General features: G+C 46.2%; 1 protein-coding gene across 5 annotated transcripts in view; it reads left to right on the forward strand.

Annotated features, from left to right (window-relative positions):
- The window catches only part of TENM4 (teneurin transmembrane protein 4), a 1,425,092-nt gene that overhangs the window by 559,749 nt on the left and 843,207 nt on the right, over positions 1-22,136 (forward strand). Inside the window, exon 1 of one of the 5 annotated variants that reach the window (XM_045165962.1) lies at positions 14,226-14,520. The exons of the other annotated variants lie outside the window; for them this stretch is intronic. The gene's annotated coding sequence lies outside the window, so the exon portion shown is untranslated. Of the gene's footprint in view, positions 1-14,225; positions 14,521-22,136 lie in introns of those variants that run through there. 5 annotated transcript variants of the gene reach the window in all.

Consider the following 22,136-nt stretch of genomic DNA (forward strand, 5'->3'; position numbering starts at 1 on the left):
GGAGGGCTCTGAAATCACTGCAGATGGTGATTGCAGCCATGAAATTAAAAGACGCTTACTGCTTGGAAGGAAAGTTATGACCAACCTAGATAGCATATTAAAAAGCAGAGACATTACTTTGTCAACAAAGGTCCATCTAGTCAAGGCTATAGTTTTTCCAGTGCTCATGTATGGATGCGAGAGTTAGACTGTGAAGAAAGCTGAGCGCTGAATTGATGCTTTTGAACTGTGGTGTTGGAGAAGACTCTTGAGAGTCCCTTGGACTGCAAGGAGATCCAACCAGTCCCTCCTAAAGGAGATCAGTCCTGGGTGTTCATTGGAAGGACTGATGCTGAAGCTGAAACTCCAATACTTTGGCGAAGTAAAACCTCATGCAAAGAGTTGACTCATTGGAAAAGACCCTGATACTGGGAGGGATTGGGGGCAGGAGGAGAAGGGGACGACAGAGGATGAGATGGCTGGATGGCATCACCAACTCGATGGACATGAGTTTGGGTAAACTCTGGGAGTTGGTGATGGACAGGGAGGCCTGGCGTGCTGAGATTCATGGGGTCACAAAGGGTCGGACATGACTGAGCCACTGAACTGAACAAAAAATTATGATGTAAGTACATTGAGAGGATGGGGAAAAGAGAATTTCTCTGTAAAGGGAAAAAACACAGCCATTAAATTATCATCTTGAATAATAGAAAGTATATTGATAATATCTAATAATTAAAAATCCACACTCTAGTTATAGGATAAATAAGTATTAGTACAACATAATAAAAATAGTTAATACTGCTGTATGTTAATATGAAAGTTGTTAAGAGGGTAAATCCTAAGAGTTCTGGTCACAAAAAAATATTTTTTTTTCTATTTCTTTAATTTTGTATCCATGCAAGATGACAGATGTTCACTAAACTTGTGATAATCACCTCACAGAATACATAAATCGTTATGTTGTACACCTTAAATTTATGCAGTGCTGTACATCAATATCTTAACAAAACTGGACGAAAAAAATAGTTTTTTTTTTTTAATTCACACAATTTTTAGAAAAGCTAGGATTTGCAGTAGAATAGAAAACCAGATTTTACAGAAATAAAAACAAGAGGGGACTTCCCTGGTAGCTCAGATGGTAAAGGATCTGCCCGAAGCAGCTCAAAAAAGCTAGCTGAAAGTGCTTGCCTCTGGGGAGAAGGAATATTATAGGTGGAGTGGGGTGGTGAACAGTAGGGCAGAAGCTTCTCTTTTGCATTAAGGTCCTTGTAGAATATTTAACTTCTAAAATTCAGCTAATGAATCACTTTATATAAAAATAAAAATTAAATTGAAAACTAAGTATTGGAGTTTTTATGGACCTTGAAGTCTCAGTCTGAAGAAAGCAAGTTCTAAGGGTGACGGGCTAAGCAGCAGGAAGGACCTGCATGGTCTTCTTGCCTTACTATAAAAGCACAGCATAGTAACAGTCATCTAGAGACAGATATTATGCAGGAGATAAACAGTGGCCAAGAAGTCAGGAACCCTGAGTTCCAGCCTTGATTCCATCATATGCGATCCTCTCAAACCTCAATTTTTTTTATACTATAAGAGAATATGCTTATTCTGTCTGCTTCACAGTGCTGCTGTGATGATCATGAAAGATAATGGGTGTAAAGTGATTTGTAAATTGTAAAGCACTCCACAGATCTAATAGAATATCATTATTCTACCCACATATAAGATTGGCAGACAGTTTACTATATTATAATTTATACCATCTGGTTAATTTTTGTTTTTTAGCAAATTTTTTCTTATGGCAAAAATAAAATGGGTTTATTATGGAAATTTTGTAAATACTAAAAAGCAGAAAAAAAGCAAACTCAAATTACCTTTAATTTTATCATCAAGAAATAATCACTACTAACTTGCATATGTTTGAGATACACACGTGACTTATACCTTATATATTTATACATAGATGATTATCTAAAATAGACATGGCTATTTTCCAAATCATTAAATATTTTTCTATGCCATCATTTATTATTTGTAATGGGCAAGAGATACAGATAGAAGTCTGAATAAGTTAAGGAAAAACTCGATTAGAAGTATTATATAAACTCACAGTGAATTTCCCTTTAAAAAAATACATATTTCCTAAACCTGCCAATTAAAAATAAAGCTATAAAAAATATTAACCCAGTAGCAATGAGCATCTCCTAATAGCAATAGTATGGCTTCTAAATACCACTTCCCACTAAAAAGAACCAGGGGTCCTCAAAAAATAAAAGAAAAACAATGAATGATTTTGGGTCTGGCTTAGAATAGATACAAAATGGACCTTGAACACCTCATTTCTCCAGGAAAAAAGGAGGCTTTCTAAGACTTGGGAATGAATAAGATATTCCCAGTGACCAGAGATGGGGAGTAATTGAACACCAATATGAATACTAATTGAAATGAATAAAAATACTTCAAATGGATTTAAATACATGACCTCATAATGACTCTAGGGGGGAAAAAAAACAAAAAACGCCTCCTTGGTTATCTCTGTAGGATGCTCGAAACCTGGTAAATCAAAGGAAAGAAACAAACATTTATCCCACACTTTCGGGTAAGAAAATAATTCATGAGAGGATGCTTCTATTATCAAAGTATTCCAGTTAAAAGTGAAGAAGGAATGCTCAAATTAGAATGTGACCAGTTTATAACCCCTAATGAAATGATGAATCCAGCCAACGAACATCAAAGACAGCCAACTTCACAAAGACAGATGGAAGTACACAGCACCATCTAGGAAGTGTCCTTCCAGAAGAATGAACTCTGAGTTGGGCCATTCTTCTAGAATTTCCTACCAGTTTGTAGGAAATATAAAATGTGGAAAACCATGTTAAACTAGAAGGGTGCCATCAGTAAACTCAGATTACAAGAAATATATGATAAATAACTTCTTTCCTTTCACAAGTAGTATAAAAGTGGGAGGGAAATAGATGGAGGGAACCTGTAGGTCAAAAGAGACAAGAGGTAGCTCAACCAATTGCAGTGCATGGAATTTATTTGGATCCTAATGCAAAAAAAAAAAAAACCTAGAAAAAATATTTATGAAATAATCATCACAATTTGAATAGTGCCTAGACAGTTGATGACATTAAGAAATTATTAGTATTTTAAAATATGATATATTGTGGGTTTTTAAAAAATAGTTTATGTATTTTAGAGCTATCTACTGAAATAGTTACAGACAAAACAAAATGGTGCCTGGGGTTTCTTCCAAAATAATGAGGGTGGGCAGTAAGTGGGGATGGGTATAAGTAAAACAAGATTGGCTGCTTATTAATAATCATTGAAACTATTAATAGGTAATGGGTACCATCTGTTCACCAAACTTTGTTTGTTTGGAGTTTTGCCTAATAAGTTGAAGAAAGGTCACAAAAATATTAACTGTAAATCCTTTCCAAGTCATTACATATTCTCCTACACCATAACCTATGATAGCTGTATAACAGCTCCTCGTACTGGGATGTGCCATGATACAATTGATCATTTACTAATTGTTGGACAGTTGAGATTCTTTCCAATCTGACACTATTAATACTAACACTGAGAAAATTCTTTTGCATAAGTCTTTGGGTCCATCGATAATTCTTTTCTTTTAATTACCTCTACTGAATGTAGACATAGATTCCTGGGTTGAAAACTCACACCATGGAAGGCTTTTGTTAAATACCACTAAATTATCTTTCAGGAAGTGTGTGTCAACATATGACCATTGGCAATATAAGGAGAGTAACTATTTTCTGAGTATGTAATTTTTCTTTTATACTTTTCTCATTTGATAAGTGAAAAGAAAAACTCTCAATATTCTCATATTTTGCATTTCTTGGAGTTACAAGTGACTTAAGTATACATCATTTGTTTAGTTTTTTTTTTTTTTTTTTACTTTTTTTTTAATAGTAAATTAGCTTTTTATGTCCTTTGCCTACTTTTCTATTGAGATGTATTCTTCATATATACTTGTAAAACCTCATTATATATTAAGGAAAATAGCACTTTTTCATGTATGTTTCAAATATTCCCCCAACATATTATTGTTCTTTTGATTTTTCTCTTGGTTTTATAAATATATAAACATTTCAAAATTATTATATAGTCAAATTTTTAACATTTTCCTTTATGACTTTTTCATGACACACTTAAATTGTCATCTATACTTTCTTCTAGAACTTTCATATTTTCTTTTTTCAATATTCAGGGTGAGAAGTTTTAAGAGGGACAGAGATTTAACTCCCCTCACCCCTCAAATGGTTTGTCTGTTCCCACAGCACTGTTATTTGAAATGTTCATCCTTTTCCAACTGATGAAATTTCAGCATCCTTTGGATTGCTTCTTTTTAATAATGAACAGACTTGATAGTGAGAATATAATTTAATTCACCCATTTAAAGTTAATGGGAAAGTGCCCGATCTTATGTTAATTTCTGAGATTTATTTAAATGAATATAGCATAATCACTGTGGTCGCTGTGGTTAAATTCAAAGGGACCATCCCTAAAATGAAACAGTATGCGACCATAAAAAAGGAGGCAGCTATTTCAAGACATATTGTTAAATGGAAAAAGCAGTATGCAGAACAGAACAGTGTGTGCTTATTTGTGAATTAACATTAATGCTACTCTTTTCACTCCACAGGCTAATAATCCCTAGAAATATCAGATTATAATCTGATTTGGGAGTGGTCATATAATTTATTTTGTAGGACTGTCATAAGGCGTAAGTGTATGGGTTTGCATAAAAAAATGGGTCACTGTCTGACAACACAGTGATTAGAATCACCCTACAGAGGCTTTGGTTATTTAGTGGAAGCCTTTCTGATTGCTTTTTTTGTTTGTTTGCTTGCTTTGTTTGTTACATTCCTGATTATCCCTGGACCAATGGCCACTACCCTCCAGACCAATATGCAGTTCTAGTAAAGGCTGCAGACATCCAAGACTAAGAAATGGATAGGATTTAGCTTTGCAGAACACCAGCAGCTGCCACCTGATCTACCTGCTGTAACAAAAAGGCAAATCCACAGGAGTGGCAAGGAAATATACTAGACAAATGATGAGGAAACAGACAAAAATCATCAAGAGGGGAGAAGGCAACCTCTTTGGAAAGTATCACACGGCATTCAGCAGGCAGGAGGACAGCTTTCAGATAGCTCCCTTTGAGAAAACTATTGCCACCAGCTCTCAGAAAGGAAATGTTATGCAAGAGATGTCAGGTGACACAGTGTCTCTCTGCTGTGAAAGTAGAGGCTGACCTAATCAGAAAGGATGCTTCCACTGTGGAATTTTGCCAGCTAGTCACCTTTGACCAGAACAGATGCTACTTTTTTCCTGATCAGTGTTTTCCCTGCTATCTCGGAGCAAGTGTCAGTGAAGGAAAAAATCTGAACCATTACATGCTCATCCGCATCTCAGCCCCACTGCCAGAACCACATGACTTCAAGGCAGAAAGTATAGTTGGTATGGGATGGAGTAAATTCATACAAAATGGATGGGAAAACAATGGAAACAGTGACAGACTTTATTTTGGGGGGCTCCAAAAGCACTGCAGATGGTGACTGCAGCCATGAAATTAGAAGACGCTTACTCCTTGGAAGGAAAGTTATGACCAACCTAGATAGCATATTCAAAAGCAGAGACATTACTTTGCCAACAAAGGTCTGTCTAGTCAAAGCTATGGTTTTTCCAGTAGTCATGTATGAATGTGAGAGTTGGACTATAAAGAAAGCTGAGCACTGAAGAGTTGATGCTTTTGAACTGTGCTGTTGGAGAAGACTCTTGAGAGTCCCTTGGACTGCAAAGAGATCCAACCAGTCCATTCTAAAGTAAATCAGTCCTAAATATTCTTTGGAAGGACTGATGCTGAAGCTGAAACTCCAATACTTTGGCCACCTGATGTGAAGAACCAACTCATTGGAAAATACCCTGATGCTGGGAAATATTGAAAGCGGGAGGAGAAGGGGATGATAGAGGATGAGATGGTGGGATGGCATCACTGACTCAATGGACATGAGTTTGAGTAAACTCCAGGAGTTGGTGATGGACAGGGAAGCCTAGTGTCCTGCAGTCCATGGGGTGGCAAAGAGTTGGACATGACTGAGTGACTGAATTGAACTGAATGCATATAAAATACCCATCTTTCACAAGGGTGTGTGTATACATACTCATAAGCTCTCCACCACTTTAATGGGCTGGGAGCCCACATTCATTCATTCATTTCTTCATTCACTTCACAAGTACTTACTGAACACCCACTTTTGTGCCAAGCATTGTGCTTGGTTATTGTAACAGTGACCAAGACACTCATGGGACTTCTTACATTGCAAGTGGGACAGATGTTCAAAAATCTAAGTAAAATAAATGCACGCACAAATAATTGCAGCTTGGGAAACATGCTGTACGAAATAAATGGGGTGCAATCATGCAGAAGGCAATGGCACCCCACTCCAGTACTTTTGCCTAGAAAATCCCATGGACGGAGGAGCCTGGTAGGCTGCAGGCCATGGGGTTGCGAAGAGTCGGACACGACTGAGCAACTTCACTTTCACTTTTCACTTTCATGCATTGGAGAAGGAAATGGAAACCCACTCCAGTGTTCTTGCCTGGAGAATCCCAGGGACGGGGAAGCCTGGTGGGCTGCCGTCTATGGGGTCGCACAGAGTCGGACACGACCGAAGTGACTTAGCAGTAGCAGCAATCATGGAGAACAATGGGATGACCTATTCTAGACAAGATTAACCATACCGTAAAATGTATGGCAGTTCATGGAGATTCAATTCTCTGCTGGTATCAATAATTCCATCCATCCATCCAATACTGGATGGTGGCTAAGAACCTGGATTCAGAAGAATCCAAGATGGAATCTGGCTTTGCCATGTATTAGACAAGTCTGTCACTTCATTTGCTCAGTCGTATCCGACTCTTTGTGACCCCATGGACTGCAGGACACCAGGCTTCCCTGTCCATCAATTCCTGGTGCTTGCTCAAACTCATGTCCACTGAGTTGGTGATACTATCCAACCATCTCATCCTCTGTTATCCCCTTCTCTTCCTGCCTTCAATCTTTCTCAGCATCAGGGTCTTTTCCAATGAGTCGGTTCCTCACATCAGGTGGCCAAAGTACTGGATTTTCAGCTTCAGCATCAGTCCTTCCAATGAATATTCAGGACTGATTTCCTTTAGGATGGATGGGTTTGATCTCCTTTCTGTCCAAAAGACTCTCAAGAGTCTTCTCCAACATCACAGTTCAAAAGCATCAATTCTTTGATGCTCAACTTTCTTTGTGGTCCAACTCTCACATCCATGCATGACCACTGGAAAACCTATAGCTTTGACTAGACAGACCTTTGTTGGCAAAGTAATGTCTCTGCTTTTAAATATGCTGTCTTGGTTGATCATAACTTTTCTTCCAAGGAGCAAGCGTCTTTTAATTTCATGGCTGCAGTCACCATCTGCATTGATTTTGGAGCCCAAGAAAGTAAAGTCTCTCACTGTTTCCACTGTTTCCCCATCTATTTGCCATGAAGTGATAGGACTGGATGCCATGATCTTAGTTTTTTTAATGTTAGTTTTAAGCCAGCTTTTAAACTCTCCTGTTTCACTTTCATCAAGAGGCTCTTTAGTTCTTCTTAGCTTCCTGCCATAAGGGTGGTGTCATTTGCATATCCGAGATCATTGATATTTCTCCCAGAAATCTTGATTCCAGCTTGTGTTTCATCCAGCCCGGCATTTGACATGATGTACTCTGTGTATAAGTTAAATAAGCAGGGTGACAATATACAGCCTTGACGTACTCCTTTTCCAATTTTGAACCAATCCGTTGTTTCATGTCTGGTTCTAACTATTGCTTCTTGACCTACATACAGATTTCTCAGGAGGCAGGTTAAGGTCATGTGGTATTCCCATTTCCTTAAGAATTTTCCACAGTTTGTTGTGATTCACACAGTCAAAGGCTTTGGCATGGCCAGTAAAGCAGAAGGAGATGTTTAGCCAGGTGACCTTGGACAAATTGCTTTCTCCCTGTCTCCGTTTTCACATCTATGGAATAGAGGTAATAATTATATCTACCACATGGTGTTGCTCTAAAATTTAAATGAGATCATACCCTTTGCTCCACCCTGGGCACAGTACTTAATACATGCTGGCTATTACTGGCACCCCACTCCAGTACTCTTGCCTGGAAAACCCCATGGAGGGAGGAGCCTGGTAGGCTGCAGTCCATGGGGTCGAAAAGAGTCGTACACGACTGAGCAACTTCACTTTCACTTTTCACTTTCATGCCTTGGAGAAGGAAATGGCAACCCACTCCAGTATTCTTGCCTGGAGAATCCCAGGGATGGGGGAGCCTGGTGGGCTGCCATCTGTGGGGTCGCACAGAGTCGGACACGACTGAAGCGACTTAGCAGCGGCAGCAGCTGTTTTGTGACTAGAATTGGTTTCTTCACTCATATTTACGAAGAAACTTTAAGTGCCAAATACTCTGCTGAATGTTGCAGTGGGGGTGGGGAGAAAGAGACAAGAGTCAACCATTTCTCTAGAAGAGAAAATGTCTATGAATTCCCCTTATTTTCTAGCAGACACATTCAAAAGTCATCACTTACCCCAACATGCTGCTGCTGCTAAGTCACTTCAGTCGTGTCCGACTCTGTGCGACCCCATAGACGGCAGCCCACCAGGCTCCCCCGTCCCTGGGATTCTCCAGGCAAGAACACTGGAGTGGGTTGCCATTTCCTTCTCCAAGGCATGAAAGTGAAAAGTGAAAGTGAAGTGGGTCAGTCGTGTCCGACTCTTAGCGACACCATGGCTTGCAGCCTACCAGGCTCCTCCGTCCATGGGATTTTCCAAGCAAGAGTACTGGAGTGGGGTGCCATTGCCTTCTCCACATACCAGCTTTTAATTTTCAGACCAGACAGGAAAACAGCTCACAAATGAAACTGAGCCAACTGAGAATAACACCCAGCCTCAACAATTGACTTTTAAACATGGAGTCCTTCGGGGAAAGGCACTGGCCTGGAAATTCTGAACACTGGGTTCCCATTCAGATTCTGTTCAACCAGAACCACATACGCCTCCATTTACGCCCCCTCTCTCCCAAGGTATCGTGAGGATGTTAAAAGGTAACAAATCTCTGAAGCCTCAGAGCCACAAAGAGGGCTTTCCAAGAATGCCCCTGTCCTTTTCTTAGTTCTCCATGCTGCTCTGCCTCTCTGAGTCTCTTTCCTTCCCTTATAAACTTCAAATAATGGGATCTCGGCCAGGGTGTGTGCAAGGCTTAAGTGAATCAACAGCCATGGAGGGCCTTTCCAGAGGTGAAAGGGCTATGCTGGGGAAAGTGTTATGAGCATCGAGTTGGGGAACCTAGCCACATAGTAAATATTTCCACAGATGAAAAATCAACAGATGCTGAGGGAACCTAATTGAGGTGCTATTTACAGCAGCTTTTCCAAAGAATGAGAGCCTCCTCTGGCCTGCATTTTCCTCTCTCTCTCTAATCATGAACATTTGATGGTGCTTATCAGTGGGCATCCAAATCCTATGCTGATGTAATACCACACATCAAGCACAAAGCATTGCCCCTTGCCCCTACCTGCCTCCTTACCTGAGATACTTGCTTTCTAAAACAATTTTACAGTAACTGCTGGACTATGACAAGAAGTGTTTTTGCAAATAAATACATTTCCTAATTAAAACTTGCCCTTTAAAGACGCACATTTTCTTGGCCCCATTATAGGTTTTCTTTTCCTTGTAACATATCATAGAATCAATAAGGGCAATGCAAACATGTTTAATATATACAGTTTCAACAGCTCTAATAACATATCTGGCTGCCTAAAACACCTTCTCCCCCTCTCCAGCCCAGCTAATAATTTCCCCTGATTTGTTAAATGCTCTCTTATTTCATTCTCAAAGATAAAGCTTAAAAGGCAGTTAGTCTGCCAGGCGAGTGGGAAGGGTGGATTGCAAAGGAATAAAGTGGAAGTGTGGGGAGGGGGCAGGGTCCCAGCCGTTTTCTGTTTTGTTAATGACAGCTTATTTTTTGTTATGACAGTAATGAATGTTCACTGTGGAAAAGCTAGAAAGTTTCAAAAAAGCATGAAGAAGAAAATGTATTACTCATAATCCTATCACCCAGAGGCAACCATTGTTAATATTTGGCATGATTTCGTTTCAGGTTTTTCTCCCCAATGATTTTTATGTAGTTAACAGTTTTGAAGTCTGCTTCTTAAAAAATTTACATGTTAACACTGGCATGTTTCCATGGCATAAAGAACTCTACAAAAAAGAAAAACTTTAGTGTGGCTTCATAATATTCCAACTAGGCTGTCCTCCAATTTACTTATCCTGTTGACATTTTAGGCTATTTAATTTTTTCCCTTTATTACAAAAAATGTGCTGCTACCACTGTTTCGTTTTTTTGTTTGTTTGTTTTTTTCTGAGTACTAGATGGGGTTGGCCATTCAGAGAGTGTTAGGTTGAATTCTACAGCAGTGTTTCCTGTGGCACAGAGCAGCCATATAGGAAAATCTCAAGCTAGTTGTAGAGTTAGATTACAACATGGTAAAAACTGATGTTACCTTCTCCTCTAAAACCTCCACTTCCTCCTGAATGCTCTGGACAGCAAAGTGACTAAAGTCACCTCCTACCCAGGTTCCCAAGCTTGAGAATTAGGAGTCACTTTGGATTTCACCTTGCCAACCCATCCACCAAAATCTGTTCATTTTATATCCTTCATCTCTTTCCAGTATCTCCTGCCCTCTCCAGCCTCAGTGCAATTGCCTTAAATGACCGAAAGGAGATTCTCTGGTCTTCTCAGGTCACTCCCTTTAACTCATTTCTCCACAGTGCTGTTAACATCACCTTTTCCAAGTACACTTAAGATCACCTACCTCCTTTAACTAAAAGCCTCTGATAACTCCTTGCTACCCATCCACCCAGCTCCTGAGCTTTCAGGATGTTTGAGATTCTCAGCTTCCTTGAGGCCCCTTCAAAAACCAATCCTAGCTACTGTGCTAGACTCTACCCTAGGCACTCCCTTCATATGCCGGTTCCATAGCCTGAATGAGAGCCTCTTGTTTTTGTTCATTTCCTTTTACTGTTACCTTTACCTAAAAAACAATACCCTCAAATGCGTTCCTTTCTATGGCTGAGTAATATTCCATTGTGTATATGTATATACAGAATCTAGAGAAATGGTACTGAAGAATTCATTTACAGGACAGCAGTGGAGAAGCAGACATAGAGAATAGACCTATGGACATGGGGAGAGAGGAGGAGAGGGTAAGATGTATGGAAAGAGTCACATGGAAATTTATATTACCATATGCAAAATAGATAGCCAATGGGAATTTGTTGTATGGTTCAGGAAACTCAAACAGGGGCTCTGTATCAATCTAGAGGGGTGGGAGTTGGGAGGGAGGTTCAAAAGGAAGCTGATATATGTATGCCTATGGATGATTCATGTTGAGGTTTGACAGAAAACAACAAAATTTTGTAAAGCAATTATCCTTCAATTAAAAAATAAATTAAAAAAAAAACACTCTCTCTGTGATGTGGCAAACTATTTGCCTTCAAAACTCAGCTTGAATGCCACCTCCTACAGGAAGCCTTCCTTTTCCATGCAAAGATTCAGTCGGCCAGAGGTTCTGTGCTCACACTGTGTCCATTTCTTAGGCAGAGAAAGACCACACAGTGCTTCTCCTTGAAGGTGGGGATTGGGCTTTGTTCATCTTCTTTAACCACTAAATATTTCAGTTATGTGTTTCCTTAAAACAAGGATAGTCTCCTACATAACCATAGTAATTATCAAAATTGGGAAATTAACACTGATACAAACTATTATCTAATCTACTGACCTTATTTAAATTTTACCAGCTGTCCCAATCTAGGACCACATGTTTCATTTATTGTCACAACTAAACTGGTCCTTGAATCTGGAACTGTTCTGGAATCTTTGTCTTTTAAGATTTTGGTATTTTTGAAGAGTACATGACAGTTATTTCACTGAATGCTCCTCAGTTTACGTCTGTCTGATGTATCTTCACGATTCGGCTCAAGTTACTCATTTTTGGCAGAAACTCCACAGAAATGATGTGTTATCCCGCTCAGTGCATCACATCTTGGGGCATATGATGCCTATTTGCCATATTCCTGATGATGATGATGTAGTAATTGCTTGATTAAGGGGGAGTTGGCCAGGCTTTTCAATTGTAATGTTTTCCCCTTTGAAATTAATCCAAGATACTTTGAGACTATGCAATATATCTTGTGTCTCATCTACTGCACTGCACACCCACAAAGGCAAGGCCTGCTTGCCTCATCGCTGGGTGCACAGAGCCAGAGTGCCAACCACAGAGTAGGTGGTCAACATATATTTGTCAAAGGACTGAATCTGACTGCCAATCACAGCTTATCCTCGGCATTTGATATCTGCGGTGAGGACACAAAGTTGATAAATGTAATCCAAAGGCAGAGACTCGACATTTCAGTTAGTCTCACAGGCTTTGTCACTGGTCAGTGTTCAGTGATCATGAATGTTTAAAAAACAGATTGGACACAGTGTATGGAAATCTCTCACTTACCCCTATCTTCACCCCTCCTGTTAGGAGATGTTGAAGGGCATGCCAGCTCCCCAAGTTTATACTGTAATCTCTCGGATGCCTTTGAAATCAATGGGTAGCAACTGGCTAGTTCGTCTCCTGATCACACAATCGAGATTTTAAAATACACTCGACCTTCTTTCACATTTATATGACATTAGTATTGTCACACTTCTTCCTTCATTATGCATTGGAGATCATGGCAATATAATGTAGCAGGAGATCATGAAGGGAGTTTTAAAGGGGGTGAGAGGGAAGAAAAACTAACATTAGCTGAGCATCTCCTGTATGTCCAGAGCTCCGCCCCCCCCCCCCACCCCGCCTTGTTCTCGCTTTTATTCTTCACCATATCTGGTGAGGTAAGGGGTAATTATCCTTTTTACAGGTGAGAAAACTGAGGCTAGATAAAGAGTAGTGGCCTGCTCTAGTCATACAGCTAGCATGCAGCGGGGCTGAGGTGAGAATCTTTCTGGTTTCTCCCCTAAGCACCAGTAAGTTGCCACTACACCAAGCTGCCTCTCCCATCATAGAAAAATGTCCTTCTCTTGGAAACATGCTGGCGATCACGATCCGGACACGCGAAGGACAGGGATCTCTTGGACCACAGTCACTGCAGTTTTTTTTTAAATGATTGTTATCACGACTCAGTGGCTGTTACCATGGTTTTGGGGAAGTTGTCCGAGGAAGGAGGGCCTTTCCTTGGGCATCTTGCATGCCTGAGGAAGGAACTCAAGTTCTGAGCTCTTAATTACCTCTGGCTGCGCTGCAGCAGCAAGGACGAGAGAGATCGTCCCTGGAAAAGTGTTGCGAGCGTTGAAACAACAAACGAGGAGTCGGCTGGGGGCGGGGGGGGGGTCTCGCGCGCCCCCAGAGAGACCCCGAGACAGGCGATGGGGTGAGGGAGAGGAGACCAGACAACACTGCAGAGAGACGCGGCAGAAAGCCAAAGCGGGAGGAAAGAGAACAAAAGACGCAAGGAGAGGAAGTCAAGAAAAGTCGGGGATAAGGGAGGAGAAAGTTTGAGAAAGGGGGCGAGAAAGCAAGCAAGGACGGTGTAAGACTAGAGGAGACCGAGAAAGATAGGGAACTGAGGGAACTCGGAGAATTCGAGAACGAGGAGGAAATAGGAAAAAGACGGAGATAGAAGCGGAGGGAAAGGAGGGAAGGGGAGAGGGGAGGACGTCGGACAGAACAGAGGGACCGGGCTGACGGGGAGGCGGGTGAGGGGTCCCGGAAGGACGCGCGCGCATCACCTGCGTGGCGCCCCCCGCGCGCCGCGGTGCGGCCCGGCTCCCAGCGCCCGAGCCCCGCGGCTCGCCCAGCCTCGGGGAGGATTGGCTCCCGCCTCCCATTCATGTAGCCTGCGTGTGTGCGTGTGTACGTGTGTGTGTGTGTGTGTGTGTGTGTGTGTGTGTCTCGCTCGCCCTCTCTGTGTGTAAGAGAGCGAGGGTGGGGGACGGAGGCAGGCAGGCGAGCAGGCGGGGAGGGGAAGACCAGGAGGGAAGCTATTAAACACACACCACACTCACACACACACACGCGCGCGCGCGCGCGCCACCCCCGCCCCAACACCCCCCTCCGCACCCCCCCCCCCCCCGCAAGCCTCGGGATTGCAGCTGTTTCATATGGGCCAGCAGTGCTGGCAGGGACGCCGGCCGGGAGCGGCCGGGAGCGGCGGCCGGGCGTGCGCGCGCGGCTGGAGACTCGCTGGGGCTCCGCTCCCTGCGGGAGCTATTGTTGGTCTCGCCGGAGCTGAGCGCGGAGCCGGGACCTGCTCCTTCCTGGGCGCCCGCCTGCTCGGGCACGCGGAGCCGCGGAGCCCCGCCGCCTAGAGTGAGAGGAGCCACCGGTGCGGCGTCTCGCCTCTCTGCCGCCCTCCTCCTCGCTTCCCCGGCGGCGGCAGCCTGCAGCCACGGTAAGGCGGCGAGATCCGCTCTACGGAAAAGCGCCTTTGGGGACACCGCGGCGGAGCCTCGCCTGCTCTCTCTCCTCTCGGCGCTCGTTAGCCGGGGAAGGGTCGGGGCAGCTCGCGCGGATGACCAGGGCTCCCGGAGACGCTCGCTCGCTTCCCCGGCCCGCACCGGGTGAGGCAGCGAGGACGGCTGCGGTTTCCGGGGAGGCGAGTGGGTCTGGAGCCCCGAACCTCCACCGCGCAGCCCCCCGGAACTCCACCGCAGAGTAGAGCCTGGGAGCCAAGGCTAGGGGAGAGCCGCGAGATTGGGCGCATGCTGGGGTTCGTCGGCCTTGCCCGGGTCCCCTTCCCCGCCCTGGATCCAGCGTCCGCAGCCCCTTTGCGGACCCGACCGCCACAGGGCGGGCGCTGGAGAAGCCCGCGAGGCGGCGCCGGGCTCCCGGGCTGCAGCCTGCCCTGTCGGGCTAGAGCCGGCTGCGGCGACCCCGCGCGCCTTGCGATTGGAACGGAGAACCAGGAGACGCGACCCCAGCCCCGTGCCCTCTGCAGCCGACGCGGCGCCCCTCTCTAGCCCGCCGCCCTGCCGCGGTGTCCATGTTCCCCTCGGAGCGAGTTGAGGCTGCAGCCCCTGGGTGGACACTCGGAGCGCTCCTGTGTGTGTGTGTGTGTGTGTGTGTGTGTGTGTGTGTGTGTGTGTGTGAGGGAGGGAGGGAGAGAGAGAGAGGTGGCACCCCAGCTTCGGGGAAATGTGCTCTCTGGGATGAAATGTGATCAGTGAGCTCCTTAGTCATTTTCCTCGCGGTTTAAAAATGCAGTCTATATTAGGAGCACTCGGGAAGGGGAAGGTGGTCTCGAGGAGTGTGTGTGTGTGTGTGTGTGTGTACACAGGCAACCAGGGAATACAGACAACTACTGGGGTGAGGGTAGGTTCAACTGGTGAGTCCTCCTTGGCGGGGCAGTAGGGTGGGCTTTGCTGGCCGCTGCCCGCCCTTCTCTGCCCTGCCTCCGCCTAGGCGAGGTTGGAAAGTACTGGAAATTCAACTGCGTGGTCTGTAACTTTGGAAACTGGCTCCCCTTTCAGGGCGAGACGTTAAGGCGATTTGTATACATTCTGGTCTATGGGGACGAGGGTACTACTACTCGTTTGGGTTACGGAGTCTTCTTTAGAACCGCAGCAGTCCCCTGCTCGGTCCCTTATCCGCTCCAACCACCAGCCCCGGCGAGGTTTGTAGAGACGCAGCTCTCTGTAAGCCACCCATGCGGCGAAAGCGGCGCCGGGGGCAGCCGGGGTTTGGCCGAGTCCTGCTCGCACTCTTGGTATTTGACTAGCCTAGGAGAGCGCCCTACCGCTTGCGGAAGGCGGTGGCGAGGGACGCTTGGTCTTTGAGCGCGGGGCTGAGACGATGTCCATGTGCTGAGCGGTGCGGCCACGCGCACCGGGAGATCAGCCGAACGGCATCGCGGGCAATTACATAAACTGCCTCAGTGATTACCCGGAACCTTGATAGGAGCCCCAGGTTGGCGAAGGACAAGCCCGAAAGTTTGCTAGCTTGAGGAATGTAAGTACCGGGCGCCCCCACCCCGGGACCAGAGAGGAGAGCGACGCCCCGCATCACTGCGCCCACCCCCGCGATGGGCGTTGGGTGCCGATGCCACTGTCTCCCCCCCCCCCCCCCCCCCCCCGCCCCAAAGAACCGCAGATCGAGGCAGGGGCCGGGAAAGGATCTGGGATTGATGAGAGAGAAAAAGCCGGTCAGAACTCAGGGTCCTTTGAGTTCGCAGGGGACCAAGGCTCCACCTTGGGGGGTGAGGAAGGCCTTCCAGGGAATGCTGTATTAGGAAACGGGCGTTGTGTCCTAGGGGACCCCAAAGGCCCTCTTCTTTGCTTCTCCGAGCGCCTCCTCCCCATCTTCCATACGCAGTGCCCTTCATGTGTTTAGAAACCTGCCCGCGATGCCTGGTCCCCCTTCGGAGAGGCCAAGCATCCCGGCAATGCAGGCCCACTCCGGCGCGGGCTTGGAGAGAGAGGGAGTCCGCCAGCACCAGGTACCTATTCCTGGCTTCCCGGGCCAGGCTGGCGCGGATCCCATGGGTGCCGAGTGCGGCTTCCCCTCGCCTGGCTTCTCTGCCTCGCAGACGGCAGTTTGCTTCTGTTGTGCTTCTTCTCCGCATCTCGCTGCTTCCCTTTGCCGCCTGCAGCACGTTGATGGGCTTTGATAGAGAAACCACAGTAGTGGAGTGGTGTGTTTTTTTTGTTTTTTGTTTTTTGTTTTTTTTTTTTAGCTTGTTTTTCGCCTGTAGAGGGATTAGGCAGCCAGACCTGGCAGTGCCCTGCAGACCGCTGAAGTCTGGGGCACAGCAGCTCTGAGCTACCTCCTCGCTCAGCCGTGGGGGTGGCGGCGTGCACGGAGGGGGAATGTTTTGTTTTTCCCACATTCCGGCGTCCAGAAACCCCTCATTCCCTCCCCCGCAGCCCCCACCCCGCCGAAATCCCGGGTCTTGTCTGAGTGTGTTCCGCGCTGTAAAATAAATCCTCCCTCTCGCAGACCTGTGGGGCTGTTCGGATTTCCTGCCGCTGCCATGATCCTTAACAATGCGATTGCAAAGCTCGTGCTCGGCTGGGAAAAATCCCCAGGTGCCGGCCGGCCTCGCCTTGACCTTGCTGAAGGCGCCTTTAACCCGGCTGCCGGCGGGAATCGGGCCGGGCCCGCGGGGGTCTGGGGAGGGGCGGGGTGTGCCCCGGAGGTGCTAGCTTCACCCCCGGGGCAGGGTCGCCGCTGGGCCGCCGCGGGGAGGGGACGGGGCTCCGCAGCAACCTGTTTCCCTGCGCTCAGGGGCCACGCATTCCTGCCCCTCGCCTAGGCGCTGGCCCCGCGTTACCCTCCTCCCCGCCCACCTCTGGCCACCTCCAGGGGTCCACGGTGGGAGACGCGGATCGAGCCCCGATCGCGCTCCACACCCCCCACCCCCACCCCCAACGTCTGCCCGTGGTCCCCGGCGTGGGGCTCCTGGGCCAAAAGAGCCGCAGTCCGCGGGAGCTGGGCCGCTGGGTGGGCGGGGCCGGGGTGGGAAACCCGATCCGAGATCTCAGCGTTCCGGGCCAAGTTGCCGCCCCCGGCGCGGCGAGGAGTCCGCGTCGCGCGTCTCTCCCCTCTCCCCTCCCTGCCCTCCATCTTCACCACCCCCGGCGCGCTCCGGGCGCCCTGCAGCTCAGCTTCGCCGAGAGCTCTCTTCGCCAAAGTTACAAGAGATGTTTTCACAGGTGGTGGCGGTGGAAGCAAGTTTTATATGTGTGTGTGTGTGTGTGTGTGTGTGTGTGTGTGTGTGTGTGTGTGTGTATTCGCGCGCACGCGCTTGGGAGGGGAAGTGCGCTTGGAGGGGAGGTACGCCGGAGGTCAGTCATCTCGCAAAAACCAGATTCCTCTCTTTGTGGGCGTTGTAAGGGGACGTTGCGGCAGAATCTGTTTTCCCTGGTGACGGAGAGGATGGGAAGTCCTTGCACCTGGTGGACCTGGACCCGTTTGAGCAGATTTCCCGAGGTGATCGTGTGTCTCCTCTCCACCGCGGTGCTTTGAGAATGTTTGGAGGTTTAGCCGTCCCCACGTCCCTCAGGACTTAGACGTTCACATAGTTTTAGGGGACTAATTCAGGGAAGGTTTGATTCCTACCACCTGTCTTTCAGTGCGTGGGGGCAGGGGGCAGGTTGGTGTGCGAACTCGCCAAGTCTGTGGTGGGGAAGTTGTCAGGGATGGGAAGGTTTTCCAGAGAGATCTCTTGGATTCATCCGTCAGCCTCTCTTGAGGAGGGTGGTGGGCGGAATGTGGGCAGTAGGCCAATGAAGCATCCTACTGGACCGTGGGGAGAAAAGGGTCGATCTTGCTCAGTGCGGGGCGCCAGAGAACAGAACCAGGGCTCAACCCTAAAAAGAGCCACCAGAAGACAGTTCTGCAAGCGAGTGGAATGACCTGGGATATGAGGTAGTGAGCTCTGTAGGAACACATGTTGCCTTTGAAGGCTGGGTATTGTAGGAGTGGGCGGTTGGTTTGGATCTCCAAAGGCTCTCCTCCCATAGATCTGACTCTAGGTGGTAGGCTCTCCTCCGTGGTTTCGTGGCGGTAAATCCAGAGGATGTGACTTTAACCCCTTAATTTCCTGGACGGGAGTCCTGACTCTATGGCCTTAGGCAAGTTTCCTTTGAAGCTTCAGCCCCCTTGCCTGTAAAATGGGAAGATACCCTCTAGTTTCCAGCGTTGTAAGGATTAAGGTCCATAGAGCCTCTGACATACTGCAGGCCATTCACACATGGTCATTCCCTCCCACCTCCTTCATCCCTTTACAACGTGTTGCTTTGAGGGTGGGGGATGGGCAGGGAAATCAACAACCCCAGAAAAACCAGCAATATTGCATCCACAGTCTATTTAAAACCAGCTCAAATGCTTGAAACAAAAATATCTTCTCTTTTCTTAGAAAAGTCATTTCCAGTTTTGTTAGAATTTCTCCCTCATCGAGTCCCTTTTTTTTTTTTCTGACAGAATTACATCCTCACGCAGATTGGCTTGTTACATAACCTGATATTTCCAGATCAAAAGTTACAAATAATGGGGGAAAAAAGGTGATTAAGAATTTAAGGTACTGTTGGATGAGACAAGCAAGGGACTGAGTTTGAGACGCTTGCTCACACTCTTTAAGTGTATTAGAGGTTGAAGGAAAATGAGGCCTACTAACGGCACCCCACTCCAGTACTCTTGCCTGGAAAATCCCATGGACGGAGGAGCCTGGTGGGCTGCAGTCCATGGGGTCCATGGGGTCGCTAAGACACGACTGAGCGACTTCACTTTCACTTTTCACTTTCATGCATTGGAGAAGGAAATGGCAACCCACTCCAGTGTTCTTGCCTGGAGAATCCCAGGGACGGGGGAGCCTGGTCGGCTGCCGTCCATGGGGTCACACAGGGTCGGACACGACTGAAGCGACTTAGCAGCAGCAGCAGCAGCACACAGTACAGACCCTCACTGGGTCCTTAGCTGCCTGTCTGGTTCTAACAGGTGGCTATTCTGCCTGGGCCCCAGCCTCTCCTGATGTTCCTGTCCCAGTACTCTCTCCCACATCCATAAATGCAGGTTTGATTCCAAGAGCCTAGCGGGGTAAATCCACATCAATTTCAGATCTAAAGAGCTGAATTTTACCTGCCTTCTAACATGGTCTATCAGCCTGGCTTATTGTAACTGAAAACTAAATCACTCCATCTTGGCTTTGCGCTGAAAGACTGCTATGGGGGCCACTTTGAAAGTCACACATGCCCCAGTTCCCAGGGAACCAAGCATGCATGGATCCCTGAATTTATAGTTTTCCATAAGGAAGGCTGCTAATGAAACTGTAAATGTAGAGGCTTAGTCCTCTGTGGGTTATATATTTATTACTTTGTCACAATTTTTTTCTAACTTTTATTGTCTTTATTCTAATTACCAAAGTAATATATGTTCACTGTAGCAAAGTAAGACAATGCAGAGAAAAGCAAAAAGAAAATGTTTCACCACATTCGGGGTTGCACCTTGTGACTTCTCTTTATAACTAGAAAAAATGAGATCATAGTTACAGTATTTTCAGTGCTTATTTTCCTTTCTTGATAAATCTTTCCATGTTATGACTTTTTCCCCATGGCAACATTTTTAATGGGTACATAGAACCCCAACATTTTAATATGGTGTAATTTACTAGAACAGTACACAAATTTTGACTTTTGGTTTATTTTTAGATTATTTTTATTTTAGCTTTTTATTATTATCACAAAGCTGCAGTGATTATTCTTGTACACACTGGGCAATTTTAGCGTTTCCTTGAGATAAATCCCCAGAAAGCAGGATTGCAGGGTCAGAGGCATATGCCATGGTGAGACTTCTGTCACACATGAAAAGGAGTGGGGTCCCTTGTGATTTCTACTTCATCTTTTAAACCAGAATATGGCTGCTTACTTTGCAATTCTTTGCAGGCATGAGGGACTAGGTAGGAGAGGGAGGTAGGGGTGATAATCAGACCTCAAGCAGGAGATTTGCATAACTTTGAGCCTTTCTGCTAAACTGATAGGCAAATCATTTTTTCCAAGAACATTTTCCTTCTCTGGCTGTCTTGGAATCATCACTCTCTGTAGCCCTTCAGCCAGCAATGGAGACAAAATATGTAGATATGTGTCTGTATTGTAGGTGAGGCTGGCTTCCTGGTGAATGACAGACGTTCCTCAGAGAACTGAGTGTGTCTTTGCATTTGGATTCCCCTCTCCTTGCACCCCATTTTTGCTTCAGAGGCCTTAGAAAAGTTTGTAAAGGAAGCCACCCCAAGGTAAGCTTATCCTCCCTTTCCCAACCCCACTGTCCACTGCATGGCATTTATTGGGACAAGCAGCCTAAAAGTCTCACTTTGTGATCCCTGGGCACAATTAAAAAACAAACAACAACAACAGCCAAAAACCACCTACTTGCTGTTCCTAAAGTGGTAGTTGGTCTCTACTCTTGTCCCATCCTTTCCTGGGCCAGTTCAGTCCCCAGATGTGTTTGCCAGCCTTCCTTCGTCTTTCACGCATCAGATTTCTGTGACCCAGAAAAGATTTGTTCCCTGTGGTTAGATGACTCGTCCTCTGACAAAGTATTGTGTGGAGCCAGTGGGGGAAGTCCAGTCCTCCCGTTTCCAAGGTGTCCCCAGGCTCAGCAGGAGACATCAGGAGTTCCTTTAGATGGATGGAGAGGTCTGATGCCGTGGTCACCATAAAGGAAACTTGCTTTGCTGGTTGCAGACTCTGACTTCTGACAAGTGTTTAGACACACTCCACTTTCACTTGGGGGAGGTGAGGGAGTATTTTTGTTCTTCGCCACATCCCGAACATCAAATCAGGGCTTTTCTTTCATTTGTGAAACAAAAAGGAAACAGGGCATCAATGTAGCAGGATCTCAAGAGCAAGTATGCCCTGGCCCCTCCTCCCTGTCCCCTGAGCCCTGCATTTGCTTTGCCAGTGGATGGTAAATGTGGCCTGTACCTACAGTGAGGAAAGGGTGTAAGAGGCAACTGATTAATCACTATGATCATCAAGAACCTTAGGTTTTAAGAATGTTTGTCTCACAAAAGACCCCATTTTCTCACTGTGGAATGATTGTTGATTTCTAAAAGTCTGATCTTTGAAATCTTTGAAAGTCAAACCAGAGAGCTGGAGTTTGGTGAAACACTTGCCAATTCCTGAAATTAGTTTCCCTCTCTAGAAAAGTAGGTTGGGAGACGAGAGTAGATTTGATGTTTTATAAATTTGTGCTTCTCAAACTTTAACCCACTTTACTGGAGAATCTAGTTAAAATGCAGGTGCGAAGAGTCAGACATGACTGACTTCACTTTCACTTTTCACTTTCATGCATTGGAGAAGGAAATGGCAACCCACTCCAGTGTTCTTGCCTGGAGAATCCCAGGGATGGAGGAGCCTGGTGGGCTGCTGTCTATGGGGTCGCACAGTGTCGGACATGACTGAAGCGACTTAGCAGTGGCAGCAGCAGAGTAGGTCTAAAGATCCTTAGGACCCAAGAATCTGCATTTCTGACCAACTCCCAGCGGGTACTTTGCTGCTGGTCCGTGGCCCAACT

This window comes from Bubalus bubalis, chromosome 5, assembly GCF_019923935.1.
Source record: "Bubalus bubalis isolate 160015118507 breed Murrah chromosome 5, NDDB_SH_1, whole genome shotgun sequence".
In the NCBI taxonomy this organism is placed as follows: domain Eukaryota; kingdom Metazoa; phylum Chordata; class Mammalia; order Artiodactyla; family Bovidae; genus Bubalus; species Bubalus bubalis.